At 40.3% G+C, this 5778-nt stretch overlaps 1 long non-coding RNA gene across 1 annotated transcript; it reads left to right on the forward strand.

Moving 5' to 3' along the window:
• The first annotated feature begins 831 nt into the window (after positions 1 to 831).
• On the forward strand, positions 832 to 5519 carry LOC146406967 (uncharacterized). The gene is made up of 2 exons (XR_014841613.1): positions 832 to 1904; positions 2082 to 5519. It is a non-coding gene; the product is annotated as an uncharacterized LOC146406967 (long non-coding RNA).
• The last annotated feature ends 259 nt before the right edge of the window (positions 5520 to 5778 follow it).

Consider the following 5778-nt stretch of genomic DNA (forward strand, 5'->3'; position numbering starts at 1 on the left):
AATGGGAACACTGAATCACAGAGAGGTTAATTGACATGCCTAATGTCACCTAGCTGGTAAATTACAGAGATGGAATTTGAATATAGATTCATCTGACTTTGAAGCTCTTGCTAGATCCTCAGTATTCTGCTGTTTTATAAACTCACAAGGACATGTAGACACAGGTACACCTGCACATGACTAAATATTCATTGCAATTTTCTCTGAAAGCTCTTCTGGGCCAGTTCTGATCTGGTTAAACTTGCAGAGCCAAGGAATCCAAGGTCAGAGCCACCCATGTGTAATCTTTATGGGCTAGGAGTAGAAGCTCTTTCCAAGCTCTCAGCCATGGTGATATTGGCTTGAGATCTTAAGAACAAGGAAGGAAAGTCTGGAAAATGGGTCTGCCTCAGGGTCGGGTCACCTTATTGCTGGCCAGGTATCTTATGCCATCTACTTTACTGGTCTTAAGATAGGAGCATCGCAAGAAGACATTCTATATTATTAACCCGATGGTGCATCAGACCACCAGCACTGGGCATATTTAAACCATGGCCACTTTCTACCAATAATATGTTCTAACTTTTGTTTTGCAGCATCAAAGTCAGAATTGTTACCAGGGCTCCTCTGATCTAATGTGTAGGTAAATTCTCTGGCCATGGTGCTGGAAGTTGGGCTTCCCTAATACTTTTATCCTGGTACCAGAGTTTCCATGAGCTGACACTCAGTTTTCTTACTTGTAAAAGGCAGAAATTGGGAAAATCTCTAAGAATCACTCCAGCTCTAACCTCCAGGTGCTGTCCACAGCTCTAAGGATACAGCTGAGTGAATGTGGAGGATGTGTATACAAGAGGCATTTACATTAAAAAAAAAAAAAAAGCAAAACACATACTTGCAATTAAAAAAAAAAATGCTAGGGGAAGCCGTTTTTCCCTTAAAAGGCCAAGGATTCTTTAAAGAGGGGAAAAAACAACCAAAAAAAAAAAAAGACCAAGGCAAGTTAAAACAGCAACAAGTAACCAAACAAAAAACAGTTGAAATAATAGGAGTTAGTGAAAGACAGTGTCACTCCAGAGTGGATTCTACTCTGTCTGCAATAATTAAAAGGCAGAATAGGTGAATAATTGCTTGCATTTATACAGCTGTTCAAAAAATGACAATTTTACTACTAATAATAATGCTGATAAAAATAATGAAAACTATTATTATATCACTATGATGATCATTAAAATCTGCCATCTAGTAACTGTCTTGGACAGATATTATTATGCCCATGTTAAAGACAAAATTAATAAAGTTCAGGGAGGTTAGAAAAATTGTTCGAATGCACTCAGCTACTGAGGCAGGATTTTTCAACCTCTTCACTGTTGACACTTGGGGCCAGGTGATTCTTTGTTGTGGGTGGCTTTCCCTTGATTATGCGAGCTGGAACCGGATTGTACCACCAAGCATATTCAACAGCATCCTTGACTTGGAGGCCAGTAGAAACCCCTAGTCATGATAATCAAAATTCCTTGGATATTGTCAAATAATTCCCTATGGGGACAAAATTGGCCCTGACTGAGAACTACTCTCATAAACGATGGAGTTGTGTTCACACGGAGTTCTGCAGAACTTCTAAACCCAACACCATCCTGCTGCTTAAAGGAGTCATAAACTTGGAGTTTCTGTGTAAAGACAGTGGAGTTAAGCACAAAAACAGAATTTCTCCTTCCCAGTAATTAAAAGGCATCAGAGAAAGAATCTGAAAACAATGTACTAGCAGGAAACAGATAAGGACTAGGGTCTCACCTTATGCCATAAACTTCAAAAAGCAGTGGCTATAACATTAAACACTCTGATGGACTTGATATGGTTCCTCCTCCTCCCTCAGCCCCCAGAAGTGATGTTGGAGAAACAATGTGAATTGAAAAAAATGCAGATAAGTGGCTGAGCAAATGTAGCAAAGCTGAGGGCAAACCCTTGGGTGTAGAAGATTTGTGAACATCTCACCAGAGGTGGAAAGTTGATTAGAGGTCCCCAGGGCTCAGGGCTCAGCTCTGTCTGGGGAGCAGTCCAAGCAAACCTCCAGGGTGTCTGGCCGTGGCTGGGATATCAGCCAGATATCCCATCAAAGTGCTTGTCATCCCGCCCTGTCCTTCAAAAACACTGTCGCTGGTGGGCAGTCCCTCTTTCCTCCCTGGATTTTTTCTAGAAGTATGTAGAAAAACTGATGCCACACAATGCTCAACTCTCAAAGTCCTGCTGGTGGAGAAAAGTCTCCATTTAAGTGGGAGAAGTGTCTAAGAGAATTCCCCCATTCTGGATCAAAATAAATGGAAGGTCTGAACATAACAGCCCATGGTAAGAACAACCTAGTAAAAATGCAGTGATGAGTGATAAACACACACACACACACACACACACACACACACACACACACATACATATACTTGACATAATAAAACCTAGTGTAAAGTAACAAAAGCTGATGGGAACCAGTGTAAGAATTTCTCCATTTCTCCCATGGGATATTAGTCTTTTTTTTTTTCTTTTTAGGGCCACACCCTCAGCATATGGAGGTTCCCAGGCTAGGGGTTCCCAGGCTAGCTCTAATCGGAGCTACAGCTGCTGACCACAGCCACAGCTACAGCAACACGGGATCCAAGCCATGTCTGCGACCTACAACACAGCTCACAGCAACACTGGATCCTCAACCCACTGAGAGAAGCCAGGGATCGAACCCGCAACCTTGTGGTTCCTAGTCGGATTCGTTTCTGCTTCACCATGATGGGAACTCCATATTAGTCAATATTATATAAAATGAAACAAATAATTAAAAATAACTTCAACATTTTAAAGCTTTTCATATTTTTATGTCAACAGTCAATTAAGTTTTTATTAATTATTGTTTTGTATGATGAGTAAACCCTAGTGGGAAAACTCCAGCCTTTACTCAATTCAATAATTTTTATCTAAAATAGAAAGTTAGCTAGAGGGCATTAAAAAGGTTACTTACTGAATATGTATTGACAAAGGCTTGCAACCATGCTTATTTTGTGGAAATATTATTTCTAGGTGGTGAGATATTTGGTGAATTTTTTCAACCTTTAATTTTTTCTATATGGTCTAAATTTTACAGTGTGTATATGTCATGTTAACAAATAAGAATAAAGTTGTCTGATACAGTATAGAATTGAGGGAAAGAAAAGGAGAAAGAAGGGAGGAAGGAAAGAAGAAAAAGGAAAAACAGAAGGAAGGAAGGAATGAAAAGAAATCGAGAGAATGTGAAAGGGAGATAAAAGGACAGGAGCAGTACAGGGCTAATGTAGGTGGGAGCCCACAGGAGGATATGATCCATTTATTCTAATTGGGGGCGACAGTAAAATACAGTTGTAAGTGTAGAATATATATTGAGTCATAGAATACACATTTGGAGTTTTAGAGATCTGGGTACATTTGCATCTGCCACTTAACTGGAAATTCCCTAGACAAGTTCCTTAATCTTAAGTCTAAAATCTCCTCATCTATAAAGGGAACAATTACACTTGCTTTTACAAAAATTGCTTTGCTTTTCTGATGGATGTGTGCCAGCCCAGTGTCTAGCACTGGATAATCCCTTAAGAGATGCCATCTTCCTTTTAAAGTGCCTCTGGTAATTCTCTCTCAATCCATGCACTCGCCCACCCATCCATCCAACCATCTATCTATTCATCTATCCAGCCAACAAGGAACTTTTACGGGACAGCTCTTTACTAACTGCTAGTAAAACTCAATATGGAAAGATTCAGTCCCTGACCTTGGCTGAATGAGCAGGCCAGACAGGATGAGAAGACAGAGACCCCGGAGCTTTAGGGTCAGAAGATGCTTCTTCAGAGAAGCCCTGATAAACGTTCATTAACCATTTTCTGCAGAGGAGGTCTCCTGCACCTTTGCTTGGCTGGGCAGCTTGGCATTGTTCTGGAACCTCAGGAGCCAGTTGGAGAACTTGTCATTTTAATTTCTCTTCCACCTCCTCTTCTGCCTCTGCTCTGACTCCCACCGTTTAGTGTTCTGGCTCTTTATCATGGCTTTGAAATTGAGAAAGACACTTTGGAATTCAATTAGCCACACAGTTGCCACAGCAACAAAAACATATAAACTTAAATGATTTATACGCACAGACAACCCTTCAGAAAGGAATAAATTTAATCCTGCAGCTGGGAATGAAAAGGATCATACAATAAAAAAATTGTATTCTTCTCTCCCCCACGAGAGGCTTCCAGATCCTAATATGATAGCAGGGAGCCCCAGGGCTATGAGAAGGAGGCAGGTGCTGAGCAGCTCACACCCACACCCAAGGTCAGTGTTCACAGGGAGTATCAGCCTTGCTCTGCAACTGCCAGGCATGCTGGACCAGCAAAGCCAGGCAGGAAGGTGTGTATCATTCCATTAACCAAAAGCATAACTCTCATAAGGGCATCTTCCTCTCTTATCAGGGTTTCCTATAGGTTTGTGAACATCCATACCCATGGATCTTGAGATCGGCAGCACACTGATAATGATGGGCTAAGGAGTGCTTTTTAAGATGGATTAATATCTACCTGGATATAGCTATAAACAGTCCAGGTAGATTAGATATTCATCCACTTCAAAAGTACAGTGTGTGTATATATATACACACACACACACACACACACACACACACACACACCACATTATATATAGTTATTTTGTTTGTATAGTTATATATATATTATTTAGTTATAAAGTAGTATATGGAACTACTATATCAGGAATTATAGTTCTGTTGACTTAAAAAATATGTGCAACATAAAAGTGGAGAGTTAAGTTTTATTTGGGGAAAGCATTTAAGAGAGTTCTTAAAAACTTCTAGGAGAAAACATGGGGAGCTAGGATACAGATGAGTTTTGCCAGAAAGGGTGGGTAGTCTGAAAGTCAAAAAGATTATTGTTAATGAAAGACAATATCTCAAGTTAAGGAATTTATCACTTTTCTGTGCATGGGAAGATACAAGAACCTGGGGCACTGGAATCATTCCTTTGATATGCACCTGCGCTATCTGAGGCCAGCATCCTGTGTTTTCACATCCTGAGGGCTCACCATGGGAGTGGCTACAGTCTGATGGCCTCTGAGTGGCAGGTCTTCTCTGTCCCCTTCCTGAGTTCCCTCAGGGCTCACCTGAATAAAAAGTGGAGGTGTTTACAATCTCTGATGACTGTGACATCCTTGGTTTACTGATACGGCAGGGGCAGGCAAAGTTTTATTTCTCATTGCTTTTTCTGCTTTAAGATAATGTTTAGACTTCATGGGAAATATGTGTAAAAACAAATGGAAGCCAGTGGTATCTCGAAGTCATTATCTTTTACTTTCTTTCTTTTCCACATTTTATGTATGCTGACTTTGTAATCACCTAGAAGAGGAGTATGTGAATTCTCTCTCACTGTGCATACCTATTAGTTGAACATATATGTATGTATATACTTATAGATACATGAACTACCATTGATCCATATATACTCAAAATGAATAAAGCATATTTTATATCATTTTTGAAAAAATGTTTTGAAGTTTTAATATTTTATCTCAAACCAAAACGAATCATCTTCACCCCAGTCTGGAAACCGGCGAGCAGGGACATATCCTCATTGCTTCAAGACGAATTAAGGTGGTTAAAATAGGAGCCACATAGAAGAATAACTCCACATAAATTTCTGATACAAGATCTTGGGGATCAAAATGGAAGGTGATGAGGGGCCCGGGTGCTGTGGGCTCCACAGTGATACCTGGGGAAGGATACAGCTGGTGGGTGCAGGCAAT

This window comes from Sus scrofa, chromosome 1 (assembly GCF_054392235.1).
Source record: "Sus scrofa isolate SSC_HxYL_T2T_F1_AM1 chromosome 1, Sscrofa_HxYL_maternal_Yorkshire_Landrace_v2.0, whole genome shotgun sequence".
NCBI lineage: Eukaryota > Metazoa > Chordata > Mammalia > Artiodactyla > Suidae > Sus > Sus scrofa.